We start from the raw sequence: 24,624 nt of genomic DNA, 5'->3' as shown, positions 1-24,624 counted from the left end.
AGGTGACTCTTTATCCACCGTGTCTGGTCCCAGGCTCCCAGCTGGTTTATCCCTGAAACCACACATCCATCTGTAGGTGGCTCTTTATACACCGTTTCTGGTCCCAGGCTCACAGCTGGTTTCTCCCCTAAACCACACATCCATCTATAGGTGACTCTTTATCCACCGTGCCTTGTCCCAGGCTCACTGCTGGCTTCTCTCTGAAACCACACATCCATCTGTAGGTGACTCTTTATCCACCATGTCTGGTCCCAGGCTCCCAGCTGGTTTCTCCCTGAATCCATACATCCATCTGTAGGTGACTCTTTATCCACCGTGCCTGGTCGCAGGCTCACAGCTGGCTTCTCCCTGAAACCACACATCCATCTGTAGGTGACTCTTTATCCACTGTGCCTGGTCGCAGGCTGGCTTCTTCCTGATTCCACACATCCATCTGTAGGTGACTCTTTATCTACCGTGCCTGGTCGCAGGCTGACAGCTGGCTTCTCCCTGAATCCACACATCCATCTGAAGGTAACTCTTTATCCACCATGCCTGGTCGCAGGCTCACAACTGGCTTCTCCCTGAAACCACACATCCATCTGTAGGTTACTCTTCATCCACCGTGTCTGTTCCCAGGCTGACAGCTGGTTTCTCCCTGAAACCATACATCCATCTGAAGGTGAGTCTTTATCCACCGTGTCTGGTCCCAGACTGACAGCTGGTTTCTCCCTGAAACCACACATCCATCTGTAGGTGACTCTTTATCCACCGTGTCTGGTCCCAGGCTGGCTTCTCCCTGAATCCACACATCCATCTGAAGGTGAGTCTTTATCCACCATGTCTGGTCCCAGGCTCACAGCTGGTTTCTCCCTGAAACCACACATCCATCTGTAGGTGACTCTTTATCCACCGTGTCTGGTCCCAGGCTCCCAGCTGGTTTATCCCTGAAACCACACATCCATCTGTAGGTGGCTCTTTATACACCGTTTCTGGTCCCAGGCTGGCTTCTACCTGAATCCACACATCCATCTGTAGGTGACTCTTTATCCACCGTGTCTGGTACGAGGCTCACAGCTGGTTTCTCCCTGAAACCACATATCCATCTGTAGGTGAGTCTTTATCCACTGTGTCTGGTCCCAGGCTGGCTTCTCACTGAATCCACACATCCTTCTGAAGGTAACTCTTTATCCACCGTGTCTGGTCCCAGGCTGGCTTCTCCCTGAATCCACACATCCATCTGTAGGTGATTCTTTATCCACCATGTCTGGTTCCAGGCTCACAGCTGGTTTCTCCCTGAAACCACACATCCATCTATAGGTGACCCTTTATCCACCGTGTCTGGTCTCAGGCTCCCAGCTGGCTGCTCTCTGAAACCACACATCCATCTGTAGGTGACTCTCTATCCACAGTTTCTGGTCCCAGGCTCCCAGCTGGTTTCTCCCTGAAACCATACATCCATCTGAAGGTGAGTCTTTATCCACCGTGTCTGGTCCCAGACTGACAGCTGGTTTCTCCCTGAAACCACACATCCATCTGTAGGTGACTCTTTATCCACCGTGTCTGGTCCCAGGCTGGCTTCTCCCTGAATCCACACATCCATCTGAAGGTGAGTCTTTATCCACCATGTCTGGTCCCAGGCTCACAGCTGGTTTCTCCCTGAAACCACACATCCATCTGTAGGTGACTCTTTATCCACCGTGTCTGGTCCCAGGCTCCCAGCTGGTTTATCCCTGAAACCACACATCCATCTGTAGGTGACCCTTTATCCACCGTGTCTGGTCTCAGGCTCCCAGCTGGCTGCTCTCTGAAACCACACATCCATCTGTAGGTGACTCTCTATCCACAGTTTCTGGTCCCAGGCTCCCAGCTGGTTTCTCCCTGAAACCATACATCCATCTGAAGGTGAGTCTTTATCCACCGTGTCTGGTCCCAGACTGACAGCTGGTTTCTCCCTGAAACCACACATCCATCTGTAGGTGACTCTTTATCCACCGTGTCTGGTCCCAGGCTGGCTTCTCCCTGAATCCACACATCCATCTGAAGGTGAGTCTTTATCCACCATGTCTGGTCCCAGGCTCACAGGTGGTTTCTCCCTGAAACCACACATCCATCTGTAGGTGACTCTTTATCCACCGTGTCTGGTCCCAGGCTCCCAGCTGGTTTATCCCTGAAACCACACATCCATCTGTAGGTGGCTCTTTATCCACCGTGCCTGGTCGCAGGCTCACAGCTGGCTTCTCCCTGAAACCACACATCCATCTGTAGGTGACTCTTTATCCACTGTGCCTGGTCGCAGGCTGGCTTCTCCCTGATTCCACACATCCATCTGTAGGTGACTCTTTATCTACCTAGCCTGGTCGCAGGCTGACAGCTGGCTTCTCCCTGAATCCACACATCCATCTGAAGGTAACTCTTTATCCACCATGCCTGGTTGCAGGCTCACAACTGGCTTCTCCCTGAAACCACACATCCATCTGTATGTTACTCTTCATCCACCGTGTCTGTTCCCAGGCTGACAGCTGGTTTCTCCCTGAAACCATACATCCATCTGAAGGTGAGTCTTTATCCACCGTGTCTGGTGCCAGACTGACAGCTGGTTTCTCCCTGAAACCACACATCCATCTGAAGGTGAGTCTTTATCCACCATGTCTGGTCCCAGGCTCACAGCTGGTTTCTCACTGAAACCACACATCCATCTGTAGTTGACTCTTTATCCACTGTGCCTGGTCGCAGGCTGGCTTCTCCCTGATTCCACACATCCATCTGTAGGTGACTCTTTATCTACCGTGCCTGGTCGCAGGCTGACAGCTGGCTTCTCCCTGAATCCACACATCCATCTGAAGGTAACTCTTTATCCACCATGCCTGGTCGCAGGCTCACAACTGGCTTCTCCCTGAAACCACACATCCATCTGTAGGTTACTCTTCATCCACCGTGTCTGTTCCCAGGCTGACAGCTGGTTTCTCCCTGAAACCATACATCCATCTGAAGGTGAGTCTTTATCCACCGTGTCTGGTCCCAGACTGACAGCTGGTTTCTCCCTGAAACCACACATCCATCTGTAGGTGACTCTTTATCCACCGTGTCTGGTCCCAGGCTGGCTTCTCCCTGAATCCACACATCCATCTGAAGGTGAGTCTTTATCCACCATGTCTGGTCCCAGGCTCACAGCTGGTTTCTCCCTGAAACCACACATCCATCTGTAGGTGACTCTTTATCCACCGTGTCTGGTCCCAGGCTCCCAGCTGGTTTATCCCTGAAACCACACATCCATCTGTAGGTGACTCTTTATCCACCGTGTCTGGTCCCAGGCTCCCAGCTGGTTTATCCCTGAAACCACACATCCATCTGTAGGTGGCTCTTTATCCACCGTGTCTGGTACGAGGCTCACAGCTGGTTTCTCCCTGAAACCACATATCCATCTGTAGGTGAGTCTTTATCCACTGTGTCTGGTCCCAGGCTGGCTTCTCACTGAATCCACACATCCTTCTGAAGGTAACTCTTTATCCACCGTGTCTGGTCCCAGGCTGGCTTCTCCCTGAATCCACACATCCATCTGTAGGTGATTCTTTATCCACCATGTCTGGTTCCAGGCTCACAGCTGGTTTCTCCCTGAAACCACACATCCATCTATAGGTGACCCTTTATCCACCGTGTCTGGTCTCAGGCTCCCAGCTGGCTGCTCTCTGAAACCACACATCCATCTGTAGGTGACTCTCTATCCACAGTTTCTGGTCCCAGGCTCCCAGCTGGTTTCTCCCTGAAACCATACATCCATCTGAAGGTGAGTCTTTATCCACCGTGTCTGGTCCCAGACTGACAGCTGGTTTCTCCCTGAAACCACACATCCATCTGTAGGTGACTCTTTATCCACCGTGTCTGGTCCCAGGCTGGCTTCTCCCTGAATCCACACATCCATCTGAAGGTGAGTCTTTATCCACCATGTCTGGTCCCAGGCTCACAGCTGGTTTCTCCCTGAAACCACACATCCATCTGTAGGTGACTCTTTATCCACCGTGTCTGGTCCCAGGCTCCCAGCTGGTTTATCCCTGAAACCACACATCCATCTGTAGGTGACCCTTTATCCACCGTGTCTGGTCTCAGGCTCCCAGCTGGCTGCTCTCTGAAACCACACATCCATCTGTAGGTGACTCTCTATCCACAGTTTCTGGTCCCAGGCTCCCAGCTGGTTTCTCCCTGAAACCATACATCCATCTGAAGGTGAGTCTTTATCCACCGTGTCTGGTCCCAGACTGACAGCTGGTTTCTCCCTGAAACCACACATCCATCTGTAGGTGACTCTTTATCCACCGTGTCTGGTCCCAGGCTGGCTTCTCCCTGAATCCACACATCCATCTGAAGGTGAGTCTTTATCCACCATGTCTGGTCCCAGGCTCACAGGTGGTTTCTCCCTGAAACCACACATCCATCTGTAGGTGACTCTTTATCCACCGTGTCTGGTCCCAGGCTCCCAGCTGGTTTATCCCTGAAACCACACATCCATCTGTAGGTGGCTCTTTATACACCACACCGTTTCTGGTCCCAGGCTCACAGCTGGTTTCTCCCCTAAACCACACATCCATCTATAGGTGACTCTTTATCCACCGTGCCTGGTCCCAGGCTCACTGCTGGCTTCTCTCTGAAACCACACATCCATCTGTAGGTGACTCTTTATCCACCATGTCTGGTCCCAGGCTCCCAGCTGGTTTCTCCCTGAATCCATACATCCATCTGTAGGTGACTCTTTATCCACCGTGCCTGGTCGCAGGCTCACAGCTGGCTTCTCCCTGAAACCACACATCCATCTGTAGGTGACTCTTTATCCACTGTGCCTGGTCGCAGGCTGGCTTCTCCCTGATTCCACACATCCATCTGTAGGTGACTCTTTATCTACCGTGCCTGGTCGCAGGCTGACAGCTGGCTTCTACCTGAATCCACACATCCATCTGTAGGTGACTCTTTATCCACCGTGTCTGGTACGAGGCTCACAGCTGGTTTCTCCCTGAAACCACATATCCATCTGTAGGTGAGTCTTTATCCACTGTGTCTGGTCCCAGGCTGGCTTCTCACTGAATCCACACATCCTTCTGAAGGTAACTCTTTATCCACCGTGTCTGGTCCCAGGCTGGCTTCTCCCTGAATCCACACATCCATCTGTAGGTGATTCTTTATCCACCATGTCTGGTTCCAGGCTCACAGCTGGTTTCTCCCTGAAACCACACATCCATCTATAGGTGACCCTTTATCCACCGTGTCTGGTCTCAGGCTCCCAGCTGGCTGCTCTCTGAAACCACACATCCATCTGTAGGTGACTCTCTATCCACAGTTTCTGGTCCCAGGCTCCCAGCTGGTTTCTCCCTGAAACCATACATCCATCTGAAGGTGAGTCTTTATCCACCGTGTCTGGTCCCAGACTGACAGCTGGTTTCTCCCTGAAACCACACATCCATCTGTAGGTGACTCTTTATCCACCGTGTCTGGTCCCAGGCTGGCTTCTCCCTGAATCCACACATCCATCTGAAGGTGAGTCTTTATCCACCATGTCTGGTCCCAGGCTCACAGCTGGTTTCTCCCTGAAACCACACATCCATCTGTAGGTGACTCTTTATCCACCGTGTCTGGTCCCAGGCTCCCAGCTGGTTTATCCCTGAAACCACACATCCATCTGTAGGTGACCCTTTATCCACCGTGTCTGGTCTCAGGCTCCCAGCTGGCTGCTCTCTGAAACCACACATCCATCTGTAGGTGACTCTCTATCCACAGTTTCTGGTCCCAGGCTCCCAGCTGGTTTCTCCCTGAAACCATACATCCATCTGAAGGTGAGTCTTTATCCACCGTGTCTGGTCCCAGACTGACAGCTGGTTTCTCCCTGAAACCACACATCCATCTGTAGGTGACTCTTTATCCACCGTGTCTGGTCCCAGGCTGGCTTCTCCCTGAATCCACACATCCATCTGAAGGTGAGTCTTTATCCACCATGTCTGGTCCCAGGCTCACAGGTGGTTTCTCCCTGAAACCACACATCCATCTGTAGGTGACTCTTTATCCACCGTGTCTGGTCCCAGGCTCCCAGCTGGTTTATCCCTGAAACCACACATCCATCTGTAGGTGGCTCTTTATACACCGTTTCTGGTCCCAGGCTCACAGCTGGTTTCTCCCCTAAACCACACATCCATCTATAGGTGACTCTTTATCCACCGTGCCTGGTCCCAGGCTCACTGCTGGCTTCTCTCTGAAACCACACATCCATCTGTAGGTGACTCTTTATCCACCATGTCTGGTCCCAGGCTCCCAGCTGGTTTCTCCCTGAATCCATACATCCATCTGTAGGTGACTCTTTATCCACCGTGCCTGGTCGCAGGCTCACAGCTGGCTTCTCCCTGAAACCACACATCCATCTGTAGGTGACTCTTTATCCACTGTGCCTGGTCGCAGGCTGGCTTCTCCCTGATTCCACACATCCATCTGTAGGTGACTCTTTATCTACCGTGCCTGGTCGCAGGCTGACAGCTGGCTTCTCCCTGAATCCACACATCCATCTGAAGGTAACTCTTTATCCACCATGCCTGGTCGCAGGCTCACAACTGGCTTCTCCCTGAAACCACACATCCATCTGTAGGTTACTCTTCATCCACCGTGTCTGTTCCCAGGCTGACAGCTGGTTTCTCCCTGAAACCATACATCCATCTGTAGGTGACTCTTTATCCACCGTGTCTGGTCCCAGGCTGGCTTCTCCCTGAATCCACACATCCATCTGTAGGTGACTCTTTATCCACCGTGTCTGGTACGAGGCTCACAGCTGGTTTCTCCCTGAAACCACATATCCATCTGTAGGTGAGTCTTTATCCACTGTGTCTGGTCCCAGGCTGGCTTCTCCCTGAATCCACACATCCATCTGTAGGTGATTCTTTATCCACCATGTCTGGTTCCAGGCTCACAGCTGGTTTCTCCCTGAAACCACACATCCATCTATAGGTGACCCTTTATCCACCGTGTCTGGTCTCAGGCTCCCAGCTGGCTGCTCTCTGAAACCACACATCCATCTGTAGGTGACTCTCTATCCACAGTTTCTGGTCCCAGGCTCCCAGCTGGTTTCTCCCTGAAACCATACATCCATCTGAAGGTGAGTCTTTATCCACCGGTTCTGGTCCCAGACTGACAGCTGGTTTCTCCCTGAAACCACACATCCATCTGTAGGTGACTCTTTATCCACCGTGTCTGGTCCCAGGCTGGCTTCTCCCTGAATCCACACATCCATCTGAAGGTGAGTCTTTATCCACCATGTCTGGTCCCAGGCTCACAGCTGGTTTCTCCCTGAAACCACACATCCATCTGTAGGTGACTCTTTATCCACCGTGTCTGGTCCCAGGCTCCCAGCTGGTTTATCCCTGAAACCACACATCCATCTGTAGGTGACCCTTTATCCACCGTGTCTGGTCTCAGGCTCCCAGCTGGCTGCTCTCTGAAACCACACATCCATCTGTAGTGACTCTCTATCCACAGTTTCTGGTCCCAGGCTCCCAGCTGGTTTCTCCCTGAAACCATACATCCATCTGAAGGTGAGTCTTTATCCACCGTGGCTGGTCCCAGACTGACAGCTGGTTTCTCCCTCAAACCACACATCCATCTGTAGGTGACTCTTTATCCACCGTGTCTGGTCCCAGGCTGGCTTCTCCCTGAATCCACACATCCATCTGAAGGTGAGTCTTTATCCACCATGTCTGGTCCCAGGCTCACAGCTGGTTTCTCCCTGAAACCACATATCCATCTGTAGGTGACTCTTTATCCACCGTGTCTGGTCCCAGGCTCCCAGCTGGTTTATCCCTGAAACCACACATCCATCTGTAGGTGGCTCTTTATACACCGTTTCTGGTCCCAGGCTGGCTTCTCCCTGAATCCACACATCCATCTGTAGGTGATTCTTTATCCACCATGTCTGGTTCCAGGCTCACAGCTGGTTTCTCCCTGAAACCACACATCCATCTATAGGTGACCCTTTATCCACCGTGTCTGGTCTCAGGCTCCCAGCTGGCTGCTCTCTGAAACCACACATCCATCTGTAGGTGACTCTCTATCCACAGTTTCTGGTCCCAGGCTCCCAGCTGGTTTCTCCCTGAAACCATACATCTATCTGAAGGTGAGTCTTTATCCACCGTGTCTGGTCCCAGACTGACAGCTGGTTTCTCCCTGAAACCACACATCCATCTGTAGGTTACTCTTTATCCACCGTGTCTGGTCCCAGGCTGGATTCTCCCTGAATCCACACATCCATCTGAAGGTGAGTCTTTATCCACCATGTCTGGTCCCAGGCTCACAGCTGGTTTCTCCCTGAAACCACACATCCATCTGTAGGTGACTCTTTATCCACCGTGTCTGGTCCCAGGCTCCCAGCTGGTTTATCCCTGAAACCACACATCCATCTGTAGGTGGCTCTTTATACACCGTTTCTGGTCCCAGGCTGGCTTCTCCCTGAATCCACACATCCATCTGTAGGTGACTCTTTATCCACCGTGTCTGGTACGAGGCTCACAGCTGGTTTCTCCCTGAAACCACATATCCATCTGTAGGTGAGTCTTTATCCACCGTGTCTGGTCCCAGGCTGGCTTCTCCCTGAATCCACACATCCATCTGTAGGTGATTCTTTATCCACCATGTCTGGTTCCAGGCTCACAGCTGGTTTCTCCCTGAAACCACACATACATCTATAGGTGACCCTTTATCCACCGTGTCTGGTGTCAGGCTCCCAGCTTGCTGCTCTCTGAAACCACACATCCATCTGTAGGTGACTCTCTATCCACAGTTTCTGGTCCCAGGCTCCCAGCTGGCTTCTCTCTGAAACCACACATCCATCTGTAGGTGACTCTTTGTCCACCGTGTCTGGTCCCAGGCTCCCAGCTGGTTTCTCCCTGAATCCATATATCCATCTGTAGGTGACTCTTTATCCACCGTGCCTGGTCGCAGGCTCACAGCTGGCTGCTCCCTGAAACCACACATCCATCTGTAGGTGATGCTTTATCCACTGAGCCTGGTCGCAGGCTGACAGCTGGCTTCTCCCTGAAACCACACATCCATCTGTATGTGACTCTTTATCCACTGTGCCTGGTCGCAGGCTGGCTTCTCCCTGATTCCACACATCCATCTGTAGGTGACTGTTTATCTACCGTGCCTGGTCGCAGGCTGACAGCTGGCTCTCCTTGAATCCACACATCCATCTGTAGGTGACTCTTCATCCACCGTGTCTGTTCCCAGGCTGACAGCTGGTTTCTACCTGAATCCACACATCCATCTGAAGGTGAGTCTTTATCCACTGTGTCTGGTCCCAGACTGACAGCTGTTTTCTCCCTGAAACCACACATCCATCTGTAGGTGACTCTTTATCCACCGTGTCTGGTACGAGGCTCACAGCTGGTTTCTCCCTGAAACCACACATCCATCTGTAGGTGAGTCTTTATCCACCGTGCCTGGTCGCAGGCTGGCAGCTGGCTTCTCTCTGAAACCACACATCCATCTGTAGGTGACTCTTTATCCACCGTGTCTGGTCATAGACTGGCTTCTCCCTGAATCCACATATCCATCTGTAGGTGACTCTTTATCCACCGTGCCTGGTCGCACGCTGGCTGTCTGGTCGCAGGCTGGCTTCTCCCTGAATCCAAACATCCATCTGTAAGTGAGTCTTTATCCACCGTGCCTGGTCGCAGGCTGGCAGCTGGCTTCTCTCTGAAACCACACATCCATCTGTAGGCGAGTCTTTATCCACTGTGTCTGGTCCCAGGTTGGCTTCTCACTGAATCCCCACATCCTTCTGAAGGTAACTCTTTATCGACCGTGTCTGGTCGCAAGCTGACAGCTGGCTTCTCCCTGAAACCACACATCCATCTGTAGGTGACTCTTTATCCACCGTGCCTGGTCGCAGGCTGGCAGCTGGTTTCTCTCTGAAACCACACATCCATCTGTAAGTGAGTCTTTATCCACCGTGTCTGGTCGCAGGCTGACAGCTGGCTTCTCCCTGAAACCACACATCCATCTGTAGGTGACTCTTTATCCACCGTGTCTGGTCATAGACTGGCTTCTCCCTGAATCCACACATCCATCTGTAGGTGACTCTTTATCCACCGTGCCTGGTCGCACGCTGGCTGTCTGGTCGCAGGCTGGCTTCTCCCTGAATCCAAACATCCATCTGTAAGTGAGTCTTTATCCACCGTGCCTGGTCGCAGGCTGGCAGCTGGTTTCTCTCTGAAACCACACATCCATCTGTAGGTGAGTCTTTATCCACTGTGTCTGGTCCCAGGTTGGCTTCTCACTGAATCCCCACATCCTTCTGAAGGTAACTCTTTATCGACCGTGTCTGGTCGCAAGCTGACAGCTGGCTTCTCCCTGAAACCACACATCCATCTGTAGGTGACTCTTTATCCACCGTGCCTGGTCGCAGGCTGGCAGCTGGTTTCTCTCTGAAACCACACATCCATCTGTAGGTGATGCTTTATCCACCGTGTCTGGTCCCAGGCTGGCAGCTGGCTTCTCACTGAAACCACACATCCATCTGAAGGTGAGACTTTATCCATCGTGCCTGGTCCCGGGCTCACAGCTGGTTTCTCTCTGAAACCACACATCCATCTGTAGGTTACTCTTTATCCACCGTTTCTGTTCCCAGGCTGACAGCTGGTTTCTCCCTGAAACCACACATCCATCTGAAGGTGAGTCTTTATCCACCGTGTCTGGTCCCAGACTGACAGCTGTTTTCTCCCTGAAACCACACATCCATCTGTAGGTGACTCTTTATACACCGTTTCTGGTCCCAGGCTCACAGCTGGTTTCTCCCTGAAACCACACATCCATCTGTAGGTGACTCTTTATCCACCGTGCCTGGTTCCAGAATGGCTTTTCCCTGAATCCACACATCCATCTGTAGGTTACTCTTCATCCACCGTGTCTGTTCCCAGGCTGACAGCTGGTTTCCCCCTGAAACCACACATCCATCTGAAGGTGAGTCTTTATCCACCGTGTCTGGTCCCAGACTGACAGCTGGTTTCTCCCTGAAACCACACATCCATCTGAAGGTGTGTCTTTATCCACCATGTCTTGTCCCAGGCTCACAGCTGGTTTCTCCCTGAAACCACACATCCATCTGTAGGTGACTCTTTATCCACCGTGCCTGGTCCCAGGCTCCCAGCTAGCTTCTCTCTGAATCCACACATCCATCTGTAGGTGACTCTTTATCCACCGTGTCTGGTCCCAGGCTCACAGCTGGTTTCTCCCTGAATCCATACATCCATCTGTAGGTGACTCTTTACCCACCGTGTCTGGTCCCAGGCTCCCAGCTGGTTTCTCCCTGAATCCATACATCCATCTGTAGGTGACTCTTCATCCACTGTGCCTGGTCGCAGGCTCACAGCTGGCTTCTCCCTGAAACCACACATCCATCTGTAGGTGATGCTTTATCCACTGAGCCTGGTCGCAGGCTGACAGCTGGCTTCTCCCTGAAACCACACATCCATCTGAAGGTAACTCTTTATCCACCATGCCTGGTCGCAGGCTCACAACTGGCTTCTCCCTGAAACCACACATCCATCTGTAGGTTACTCTTCATCCACCGTATCTGTTCCCAGGCTGACAGCTGGTTTCTCCCTGAAACCACACATCCATCTGAAGGTGAGTCTTTATCCACCGTGTCTGGTCCCAGACTGACAGCTGTTTTCTCCCTGAAACCACACATCCATCTGTAGGCGACTCTTTATACACCGTTTCTGGTCCCAGGCTCACAGCTGGTTTCTCCCTGAAACCACACATCCATCTGTAGGTGACTCTTTATCCACCGTGCCTGGTCCCAGAATGGCTTTTCCCTGAATCCACAAATCCATCTGAAGGTAACTCTTTATCCACCATGCCTGGTCACAGGCTCACAACTGGCTTCTCCCTGAAACCACACATCCATCTGTAGGTGACTCTTTATACACCGTTTCTGGTCCCAGGCTGGCTTCTCCCTGAATCCACACATCCATCTGTAGGTTACTCTTCATCCACCGTGTCTGTTCCCAGGCTGACAGCTGGTTTCCCCCTGAAACCACACATCCATCTGAAGGTGAGTCTTTATCCACCGTGTCTGGTCCCAGACTGACAGCTGGTTTCTCCCTGAAACCACACATCCATCTGAAGGTGTGTCTTTATCCACCATGTCTGGTCCCAGGCTCACAGCTTGTTTCTCCCTGAAACCACACATCCATCTGTAGGTGACTCTTTATCCACCGTGCCTGGTCCCAGGCTCCCAGCTAGCTTTTCTCTGAATCCACACATCCATCTGTAGGTGACTCTTTATCCACCGTGTCTGGTCCCAGGCTCACAGCTGGTTTCTCCCTGAATCCATACATCCATCTGTAGGTGACTCTTTACCCACCGTGTCTGGTCCCAGGCTCCCAGCTGGTTTCTCCCTGAATCCATACATCCATCTGTAGGTGACTCTTCATCCACCGTGCCTGGTCGCAGGCTCACAGCTGGCTTCTCCCTGAAACCACACATCCATCTGTAGGTGATGCTTTATCCACTGTGCCTGGTCGCAGGCTGGCTTCTCCCTGATTCCACACATCCATCTGTAGGTGACTCTTTATCTACCGTGCCTGGTCGCAGGCTGACAGCTGGCTTCTCCCTGAATCCACACATCCATCTGAAGGTAACTCTTTATCCACCATGCCTGGTCACAGGCTCACAACTGGCTTCTCCCTGAAACCACACATCCATCTGTAGGTGACTCTTTATACACCGTTTCTGGTCCCAGGCTGGCTTCTCCCTGAATCCACACATCCATCTGTAGGTTACTCTTCATCCACCGTGTCTGTTCCCAGGCTGACAGCTGGTTTCCCCCTGAAACCACACATCCATCTGAAGGTGAGTCTTTATCCACCGTGTCTGGTCCCAGACTGACAGCTGGTTTCTCCCTGAAACCACACATCCATCTGAAGGTGTGTCTTTATCCACCATGTCTGGTCCCAGGCTCACAGCTGGTTTCTCCCTGAAACCACACATCCATCTGTAGGTGACTCTTTATCCACTGTGCCTGGTCCCAGGCTCCCAGCTAGCTTCTCTCTGAATCCACACATCCATCTGTAGGTGACTCTTTATCCACCGTGTCTGGTCCCAGGCTCACAGCTGGTTTCTCCCTGAATCCATACATCCATCTGTAGGTGACTCTTTACCCACCGTGTCTGGTCCCAGGCTCCCAGCTGGTTTCTCCCTGAATCCATACATCCATCTGTAGGTGACTCTTCATCCACCGTGCCTGGTCGCAGGCTCACAGCTGGCTTATCCCTGAAACCACACATCCATCTGTAGGTGATGCTTTATCCACTGAGCCTGGTCGCAGGCTGACAGCTGGCTTCTCCCTGAAACCACACATCCATCTGTAGGTGACTCTTTATCCACTGTGCCTGGTCGCAGGCTGGCTTCTCCCTGATTCCACACATCCATCTGTAGGTTACTCTTCATCCACCGTGTCTGTTCCCAGGCTGACAGCTGGTTTCCCCCTGAAACCATACATCCATCTGAAGGTGAGTCTTTATCCACCGTGTCTGGTCCCAGACTGACAGCTGGTTTCTCCCTGAAACCACACATCCATCTGAAGGTGTGTCTTTATCCACCATGTCTGGTCCCAGGCTCACAGCTGGTTTCTCCCTGAAACCACACATCCATCTGTAGGTGACTCTTTATCCACCGTGACTGGTCCCAGGCTCCCAGCTAGCTTCTCTCTGAATCCACACATCCATCTGTAGGTGACTCTTTATCCACCGTGTCTGGTCCCAGGCTCACAGCTGGTTTCTCCCTGAATCCATACATCCATCTGTAGGTGACTCTTTACCCACCGTGTCTGGTCCCAGGCTCCCAGCTGGTTTCTCCCTGAAACCACACATCCATCTATAGGTGACCCTTTATCCACCGTGCCTGGTCGCAGGCTCACAGCTGGCTTCTCCCTGAAACCACACATCCATCTGTAGGTGATGCTTTATCCACTGAGCCTGGTCGCAGGCTGACAGCTGGCTTCTCCCTGAAACCACACATCCATCTGAAGGTAACTCTTTATCCACCATGCCTGGTCGCAGGCTCACAACTGGCTTCTCCCTGAAACCACACATCCATCTTTAGGTTACTCTTCATCCACCGTGTCTGTTCCCAGGCTGACAGCTGGTTTCTCCCTGAAACCACACATCCATCTGAAGGTGAGTCTTTATCCACCGTGTCTGGTCCCAGACTGACAGCTGTTTTCTCCCTGAAACCACACATCCATCTGTAGGCGACTCTTTATACACCGTTTCTGGTCCCAGGCTCACAGCTGGTTTCTCCCTGAAACCACACATCCATCTGTAGGTGACTCTTTATCCACCGTGCCTGGTCCCAGAATGGCTTTTCCCTGAATCCACAAATCCATCTGAAGGTAACTCTTTATCCACCATGCCTGGTCACAGGCTCACAACTGGCTTCTCCCTGAAACCACACATCCATCTGTAGGTGACTCTTTATACACCGTTTCTGGTCCCAGGCTGGCTTCTCCCTGAATCCACACATCCATCTGTAGGTTACTCTTCATCCACCGTGTCTGTTCCCAGGCTGACAGCTGGTTTCCCCCTGAAACCACACATCCATCTGAAGGTGAGTCTTTATCCACCGTGTCTGGTCCCAGACTGACAGCTGGTTTCTCCCTGAAACCACACATCCATCTGAAGGTGTGTCTTTATCCACCATGTCTGGTCCCAGGCTCACAGCTGGTTTCTCCCTGAAACCACACATCCATCTGTAGGTGACTCTTTATCCACCGTGCCTGGTCCCAGGCTCCCAGCTAGCTTCTCTCTGAATCCACACATCCATCTGTAGGTGACTCTTTATCCACCGTGTCTGGTCCCAGGCTCACAGCTGGTTTCTCCCTGAATCCATACATCCATCTGTAGGTGACTCTTTACCCACCGTGTCTGGTCCCAGGCTCCCAGCTGGTTTCTCCCTGAATCCATACATCCATCTGTAGGTGACTCTTCATCCACCGTGCCTGGTCGCAGGCTCACAGCTGGCTTCTCCCTGAAACCACACATCCATCTGTAGGTGATGCTTTATCCACTGTGCCTGGTCGCAGGCTGGCTTCTCCCTGATTCCACACATCCATCTGTAGGTGACTCTTTATCTACCGTGCCTGGTCGCAGGCTGACAGCTGGCTTCTCCCTGAAACCACACATCCATCTGTAGGTGACTCTTTATCCACTGTGCCTGGTCGCAGGCTGGCTTCTCCCTGATTCCACACATCCATCTGTAGGTTACTCTTCATCCACCGTGTCTGTTCCCAGGCTGACAGCTGGTTTCCCCCTGAAACCATACATCCATCTGAAGGTGAGTCTTTATCCACCGTGTCTGGTCCCAGACTGACAGCTGGTTTCTCCCTGAAACCACACATCCATCTGAAGGTGTGTCTTTATCCACCATGTCTGGTCCCAGGCTCACAGCTGGTTTCTCCCTGAAACCACACATCCATCTGTAGGTGACTCTTTATCCACCGTGACTGGTCCCAGGCTCCCAGCTAGCTTCTCTCTGAATCCACACATCCATCTGTAGGTGACTCTTTATCCACCGTGTCTGGTCCCAGGCTCACAGCTGGTTTCTCCCTGAATCCATACATCCATCTGTAGGTGACTCTTTACCCACCGTGTCTGGTCCCAGGCTCCCAGCTGGTTTCTCCCTGAAACCACACATCCATCTATAGGTGACCCTTTATCCACCGTGCCTGGTCGCAGGCTCACAGCTGGCTTCTCCCTGAAACCACACATCCATCTGAAGGTAACTCTTTATCCACCATGCCTGGTCGCAGGCTCACAACTGGCTTCTCCCTGAAACCACACATCCATCTTTAGGTTACTCTTCATCCACCGTGTCTGTTCCCAGGCTGACAGCTGGTTTCTCCCTGAAACCACACATCCATCTGAAGGTGAGTCTTTATCCACCGTGTCTGGTCCCAGACTGACAGCTGTTTTCTCCCTGAAACCACACATCCATCTGTAGGCGACTCTTTATACACCGTTTCTGGTCCCAGGCTCACAGCTGGTTTCTCCCTGAAACCACACATCCATCTGTAGGTGACTCTTTATCCACCGTGCCTGGTCCCAGAATGGCTTTTCCCTGAATCCACAAATCCATCTGAAGGTAACTCTTTATCCACCATGCCTGGTCACAGGCTCACAACTGGCTTCTCCCTGAAACCACACATCCATCTGTAGGTGACTCTTTATACACCATTTCTGGTCCCAGGCTGGCTTCTCCCTGAATCCACACATCCATCTGTAGGTTACTCTTCATCCACCGTGTCTGTTCCCAGGCTGACAGCTGGTTTCCCCCTGAAACCACACATCCATCTGAAGGTGAGTCTTTATCCACCGTGTCTGGTCCCAGACTGACAGCTGGTTTCTCCCTGAAACCACACATCCATCTGAAGGTGTGTCTTTATCCACCATGTCTGGTCCCAGGCTCACAGCTGGTTTCTCCCTGAAACCACACATCCATCTGTAGGTGACTCTTTATCCACCGTGCCTGGTCCCAGGCTCCCAGCTAGCTTCTCTCTGAATCCACACATCCATCTGTAGGTGACTCTTTATCCACCGTGTCTGGTCCCAGGCTCACAGCTGGTTTCTCCCTGAATCCATACATCCATCTGTAGGTGACTCTTTACCCACCGTGTCTGGTCCCAGGCTCCCAGCTGGTTTCTCCCTGAATCCATACATCCATCTGTAGGTGACTCTTCATCCACCGTGCCTGGTCGCAGGCTCACAGCTGGCTTCTCCCTGAAACCACACATCCATCTGTAGGTGATGCTTTATCCACTGTGCCTGGTCGCAGGCTGGCTTCTCCCTGATTCCACACATCCATCTGTAGGTGACTCTTTATCTACCGTGCCTGGTCGCAGGCTGACAGCTGGCTTCTCCCTGAATCCACACATCCATCTGAAGGTAACTCTTTATCCACCATGCCTGGTCACAGGCTCACAACTGGCTTCTCCCTGAAACCACACATCCATCTGTAGGTGACTCTTTATACACCGTTTCTGGTCCCAGGCTGGCTTCTCCCTGAATCCACACATCCATCTGTAGGTTACTCTTCATCCACCGTGTCTGTTCCCAGGCTGACAGCTGGTTTCCCCCTGAAACCACACATCCATCTGAAGGTGAGTCTTTATCCACCGTGTCTGGTCCCAGACTGACAGCTGGTTTCTCCCTGAAACCACACATCCATCTGAAGGTGTGTCTTTATCCACCATGTCTGGTCCCAGGCTCACAGCTGGTTTCTCCCTGAAACCACACATCCATCTGTAGGTGACTCTTTATCCACTGTGCCTGGTCCCAGGCTCCCAGCTAGCTTCTCTCTGAATCCACACATCCATCTGTAGGTGACTCTTTATCCACCGTGTCTGGTCCCAGGCTCACAGCTGGTTTCTCCCTGAATCCATACATCCATCTGTAGGTGACTCTTTACCCACCGTGTCTGGTCCCAGGCTCCCAGCTGGTTTCTCCCTGAATCCATACATCCATCTGTAGGTGACTCTTCATCCACCGTGCCTGGTCGCAGGCTCACAGCTGGCTTATCCCTGAAACCACACATCCATCTGTAGGTGATGCTTTATCCACTGAGCCTGGTCGCAGGCTGACAGCTGGCTTCTCCCTGAAACCACACATCCATCTGTAGGTGACTCTTTATCCACTGTGCCTGGTCGCAGGCTGGCTTCTCCCTGATTCCACACATCCATCTGTAGGTTACTCTTCATCCATCGTGTCTGTTCCCAGGCTGACAGCTGGTTTCTCCCTGAAACCACACATCCATCTGAAGGTGAGTCTTTATCCACCGTGTCTGGTCCCAGACTGACAGCTGGTTTCTCCCTGAAACCACACATCCATCTGAAGGTGTGTCTTTATCCACCATGTCTGGTCCCAGGCTCACAGCTGGTTTCTCCCTGAAACCACACATCCATCTGTAGGTGACTCTTTATCCACCGTGCCTGGTCCCAGGCTCCCAGCTAGCTTCTCTCTGAATCCACACATCCATCTGTAGGTGACTCTTTATCCACCGTGTCTGGTCCCAGGCTCACAGCTGATTTCTCCCTGAATCCATACATCCATCTGTAGGTGACTCTTTACCCACCGTGTCTGGTCCCAGGCTCCCAGCTGGTTTCTCCCTGAATCCATACATCCATCTGTAGGTGACTCTTCATCCACCGTGCCTGGTCGCAGGCTCACAGCTGGCTTCTCCCTGAAACCACACATCCATCTGTAGGTGATGCTTTATCCACTGAGCCTGGTCGCAGGCTGACAGCTGGCTTCTCCCTGAAACCACACATCCATCTGTAGGTGACTCTTTATCCACTGTGCCTGGTCGCAGGCTGACAGCTGGCTTCTCCCTGAAACCATACATCCATCTGTAGGTGACTCTTCATCCACCGTGCCTGGTCGCAGGCTGACAGCTGGCTTCTCCCTGAAACCACACATCCATCTGAAGGTAACTCTTTATCCACCATGCCTGGTCGCAGGCTCACAACTGGCTTCTCCCTGAAACCACACATCCATCTGAAGGTGTGTCTTTATCCACCATGTCTGGTCCCAGGCTCACAGCTGGTTTCTCCCTGAAACCACACATCCATCTGTAGGTGACTCTTTATCCACCGTGCCTGGTCCCAGGCTCCCAGCTAGCTTCTCTCTGAATCCACACATCCATCTGTAGGTGACTCTTTATCCACCGTGTCTGGTCCCAGGCTCACAGCTGGTTTCTCCCTGAATCCATACATCCATCTGTAGGTGACTCTTTACCCACCGTGTCTGGTCCCAGGCTCCCAGCTGGTTTCTCCCTGAATCCATACATCCATCTGTAGGTGACTCTTCATCCACCGTGCCTGGTCGCAGGCTCACAGCTGGCTTCTCCCTGAAACCACACATCCATCTGTAGGTGATGCTTTATCCACTGAGCCTGGTCGCAGGCTGACAGCTGGCTTCTCCCTGAAACCACACATCCATCTGTAGGTGACTCTTTATCCACTGTGCCTGGTCGCAGGCTGACAGCTGGCTTCTCCCTGAAACCATACATCCATCTGTAGGTGACTCTTCATCCACCGTGCCTGGTCGCAGGCTGACAGCTGGCTTCTCCCTGAAACCACACATCCATCTTTAGGTTACTCTTCATCCACCGTGTCTGTTCCCAGGCTGACAGCTGGTTTCTCCCTGAAACCACACATCCATCTGAAGGTGAGTCTTTATCCACCGTGTCTGGTCCCAGACTGACAGCTGTTTTCTCCCTGAAACCACACATCCATCTGTAGGCGACTCTTTATACACCGTTTCTGGTCCCAGGCTCACAGCTGGTTTCTCCCTGAAACCACACATCCATCTGTAGGTGACTCTTTATCCACCGTGCCTGGTCCCAGAATGGCTTTTCCCTGAATCCACAAATCCATCTGAAGGTAACTCTTTATCCACCATGCCTGGTCACAGGCTCACAACTGGCTTCTCCCTGAAACCACACATCCATCTGTAGGTGACTCTTTATACACCGTTTCTGGTCCCAGGCTGGCTTCTCCCTGAATCCACACATCCATCTGAAGGTGACTCTTTATCCACCGTGCCTGGTCCCAGGCTCCCAGCTAGCTTCTCTCTGAATCCACACATCCATCTGTAGGTGACTCTTTATCCACCGTGTCTGGTCCCAGGCTCACAGCTGGTTTCTCCCTGAATCCATACATCCATCTGTAGGTGACTCTTTACCCACCGTGTCTGGTCCCAGGCTCCCAGCTGGTTTCTCCCTGAATCCATACATCCATCTGTAGGTGACTCTTCATCCACCATGCCTGGTCGCAGGCTCACAGCTGGCTTCTCCCTGAAACCACACATCCATCTGTAGGTGATGCTTTATCCACTGTGCCTGGTCGCAGGCTGGCTTCTCCCTGATTCCACACATCCATCTGTAGGTGAATCTTTATCTACCGTGCCTGGTCGCAGGCTGACAGCTGGCTTCTCCCTGAATCCACACATCCATCTGAAGGTAACTCTTTATCCACCATGCCTGGTCACAGGCTCACAACTGGCTTCTCCCTGAAACCACACATCCATCTGTAGGTGACTCTTTATACACCGTTTCTGGTCCCAGGCTGGCTTCTCCCTGAATCCACACATCCATCTGTAGGTTACTCTTCATCCACCGTGTCTGTTCCCAGGCTGACAGCTGGTTTCCCCCTGAAACCACACATCCATCTGAAGGTGAGTCTTTATCCACCGTGTCTGGTCCCAGACTGACAGCTGGTTTCTCCCTGAAACCACACATCCATCTGAAGGTGTGTCTTTATCCACCATGTCTGGTCCCAGGCTCACAGCTGGTTTCTCCCTGAAACCACACATCCATCTGTAGGTGACTCTTTATCCACTGTGCCTGGTCCCAGGCTCCCAGCTAGCTTCTCTCTGAATCCACACATCCATCTGTAGGTGACTCTTTATCCACCGTGTCTGGTCCCAGGCTCACAGCTGGTTTCTCCCTGAATCCATACATCCATCTGTAGGTGACTCTTTACCCACCGTGTCTGGTCCCAGGCTCCCAGCTGGTTTCTCCCTGAATCCATACATCCATCTGTAGGTGACTCTTCATCCACCGTGCCTGGTCGCAGGCTCACAGCTGGCTTATCCCTGAAACCACACATCCATCTGTAGGTGATGCTTTATCCACTGAGCCTGGTCGCAGGCTGACAGCTGGCTTCTCCCTGAAACCACACATCCATCTGTAGGTGACTCTTTATCCACTGTGCCTGGTCGCAGGCTGGCTTCTCCCTGATTCCACACATCCATCTGTAGGTTACTCTTCATCCATCGTGTCTGTTCCCAGGCTGACAGCTGGTTTCTCCCTGAAACCACACATCCATCTGAAGGTGAGTCTTTATCCACCGTGTCTGGTCCCAGACTGACAGCTGGTTTCTCCCTGAAACCACACATCCATCTGAAGGTGTGTCTTTATCCACCATGTCTGGTCCCAGGCTCACAGCTGGTTTCTCCCTGAAACCACACATCCATCTGTAGGTGACTCTTTATCCACCGTGCCTGGTCCCAGGCTCCCAGCTAGCTTCTCTCTGAATCCACACATCCATCTGTAGGTGACTCTTTATCCACCGTGTCTGGTCCCAGGCTCACAGCTGATTTCTCCCTGAATCCATACATCCATCTGTAGGTGACTCTTTACCCACCGTGTCTGGTCCCAGGCTCCCAGCTGGTTTCTCCCTGAATCCATACATCCATCTGTAGGTGACTCTTCATCCACCGTGCCTGGTCGCAGGCTCACAGCTGGCTTCTCCCTGAAACCACACATCCATCTGTAGGTGATGCTTTATCCACTGAGCCTGGTCGCAGGCTGACAGCTGGCTTCTCCCTGAAACCACACATCCATCTGTAGGTGACTCTTTATCCACTGTGCCTGGTCGCAGGCTGACAGCTGGCTTCTCCCTGAAACCATACATCCATCTGTAGGTGACTCTTCATCCACCGTGCCTGGTCGCAGGCTGACAGCTGGCTTCTCCCTGAAACCACACATCCATCTGAAGGTAACTCTTTATCCACCATGCCTGGTCGCAGGCTCACAACTGGCTTCTCCCTGAAACCACACATCCATCTGAAGGTGTGTCTTTATCCACCATGTCTGGTCCCAGGCTCACAGCTGGTTTCTCCCTGAAACCACACATCCATCTGTAGGTGACTCTTTATCCACCGTGCCTGGTCCCAGGCTCCCAGCTAGCTTCTCTCTGAATCCACACATCCATCTGTAGGTGACTCTTTATCCACCGTGTCTGGTCCCAGGCTCACAGCTGGTTTCTCCCTGAATCCATACATCCATCTGTAGGTGACTCTTTACCCACCGTGTCTGGTCCCAGGCTCCCAGCTGGTTTCTCCCTGAATCCATACATCCATCTGTAGGTGACTCTTCATCCACCGTGCCTGGTCGCAGGCTCACAGCTGGCTTCTCCCTGAAACCACACATCCATCTGTAGGTGATGCTTTATCCACTGAGCCTGGTCGCAGGCTGACAGCTGGCTTCTCCCTGAAACCACACATCCATCTGTAGGTGACTCTTTATCCACTGTGCCTGGTCGCAGGCTGACAGCTGGCTTCTCCCTGAAACCATACATCCATCTGTAGGTGACTCTTCATCCACCGTGCCTGGTCGCAGGCTGACAGCTGGCTTCTCCCTGAAACCACACATCCATCTTTAGGTTACTCTTCATCCACCGTGTCTGTTCCCAGGCTGACAGCTGGTTTCTCCCTGAAACCACACATCCATCTGAAGGTGAGTCTTTATCCACCGTTTCTGGTCCCAGACTGACAGCTGTTTTCTCCCTGAAACCACACATCCATCTGTAGGCGACTCTTTATACACCGTTTCTGGTCCCAGGCTCACAGCTGGTTTCTCCCTGAAACCACACATCCATCTGTAGGTGACTCTTTATCCACCGTGCCTGGTCCCAGAATGGCTTTTCCCTGAATCCACAAATCCATCTGAAGGTAACTCTTTATCCACCATGCCTGGTCACAGGCTCACAACTGGCTTCTCCCTGAAACCACACATCCATCTGTAGGTGACTCTTTATACACCGTTTCTGGTCCCAGGCTGGCTTCTCCCTGAATCCACACATCCATCTGAAGGTGACTCTTTATCCACCGTGCCTGGTCCCAGGCTCCCAGCTAGCTTCTCTCTGAATCCACACATCCATCTGTAGGTGACTCTTTATCCACCGTGTCTGGTCCCAGGCTCACAGCTGGTTTCTCCCTGAATCCATACATCCATCTGTAGGTGACTCTTTACCCACCGTGTCTGGTCCCAGGCTCCCAGCTGGTTTCTCCCTGAATCCATACATCCATCTGTAGGTGACTCTTCATCCACCGTGCCTGGTCGCAGGCTCACAGCTGGCTTCTCCCTGAAACCACACATCCATCTGTAGGTGATGCTTTATCCACTGTGCCTGGTCGCAGGCTGGCTTCTCCCTGATTCCACACATCCATCTGTAGGTGACTCTTTATCTACCGTGCCTGGTCGCAGGCTGACAGCTGGCTTCTCCCTGAATCCACACATCCATCTGAAGGTAACTCTTTATCCACCATGCCTGGTCACAGGCTCACAACTGGCTTCTCCCTGAAACCACACATCCATCTGTAGGTGACTCTTTATACACCGTTTCTGGTCCCAGGCTGGCTTCTCCCTGAATCCACACATCCATCTGTAGGTTACTCTTCATCCACCGTGTCTGTTCCCAGGCTGACAGCTGGTTTCCCCCTGAAACCACACATCCATCTGAAGGTGAGTCTTTATCCACCGTGTCTGGTCCCAGACTGACAGCTGGTTTCTCCCTGAAACCACACATCCATCTGAAGGTGTGTCTTTATCCACCATGTCTGGTCCCAGGCTCACAGCTGGTTTCTCCCTGAAACCACACATCCATCTGTAGGTGACTCTTTATCCACCGTGCCTGGTCCCAGGCTCCCAGCTAGCTTCTCTCTGAATCCACACATCCATCTGTAGGTGACTCTTTATCCACCGTGTCTGGTCCCAGGCTCACAGCTGGTTTCTCCCTGAATCCATACATCCATCTGTAGGTGACTCTTTACCCACCGTGTCTGGTCCCAGGCTCCCAGCTGGTTTCTCCCTGAATCCATACATCCATCTGTAGGTGACTCTTCATCCACCGGGCCTGGTCGCAGGCTCACAGCTGGCTTCTCCCTGAAACCACACATCCATCTGTAGGTGATGCTTTATCCACTGTGCCTGGTCGCAGGCTGGCTTCTCCCTGATTCCACACATCCATCTGTAGGTGACTCTTTATCTACCGTGCCTGGTCGCAGGCTGACAGCTGGCTTCTCCCTGAATCCACACATCCATCTGAAGGTAACTCTTTATCCACCATGCCTGGTCACAGGCTCACAACTGGCTTCTCCCTGAAACCACACATCCATCTGTAGGTGACTCTTTATACACCGTTTCTGGTCCCAGGCTGGCTTCTCCCTGAATCCACACATCCATCTGTAGGTTACTCTTCATCCACCGTGTCTGTTCCCAGGCTGACAGCTGGTTTCCCCCTGAAACCACACATCCATCTGAAGGTGAGTCTTTATCCACCGTGTCTGGTCCCAGACTGACAGCTGGTTTCTCCCTGAAACCACACATCCATCTGAAGGTGTGTCTTTATCCACCATGTCTGGTCCCAGGCTCACAGCTGGTTTCTCCCTGAAACCACACATCCATCTGTAGGTGACTCTTTATCCACCGTGCCTGGTCCCAGGCTCCCAGCTAGCTTCTCTCTGAATCCACACATCCATCTGTAGGTGACTCTTTATCCACCGTGTCTGGTCCCAGGCTCACAGCTGGTTTCTCCCTGAATCCATACATCCATCTGTAGGTGACTCTTTACCCACCGTGTCTGGTCCCAGGCTCCCAGCTGGTTTCTCCCTGAATCCATACATCCATCTGTAGGTGACTCTTCATCCACCGTGCCTGGTCGCAGGCTCACAGCTGGTTTCTCCCTGAAACCACACATCCATCTGTAGGTGATGCTTTATCCACTGAGCCTGGTCGCAGGCTGACAGCTGGCTTCTCCCTGAAACCACACATCCATCT

This window comes from Oncorhynchus mykiss, chromosome 17 (genome assembly GCF_013265735.2).
Source record: "Oncorhynchus mykiss isolate Arlee chromosome 17, USDA_OmykA_1.1, whole genome shotgun sequence".
Lineage (NCBI taxonomy): Eukaryota > Metazoa > Chordata > Actinopteri > Salmoniformes > Salmonidae > Oncorhynchus > Oncorhynchus mykiss.
Note: the sequence above shows the minus strand (reverse complement) of the source record.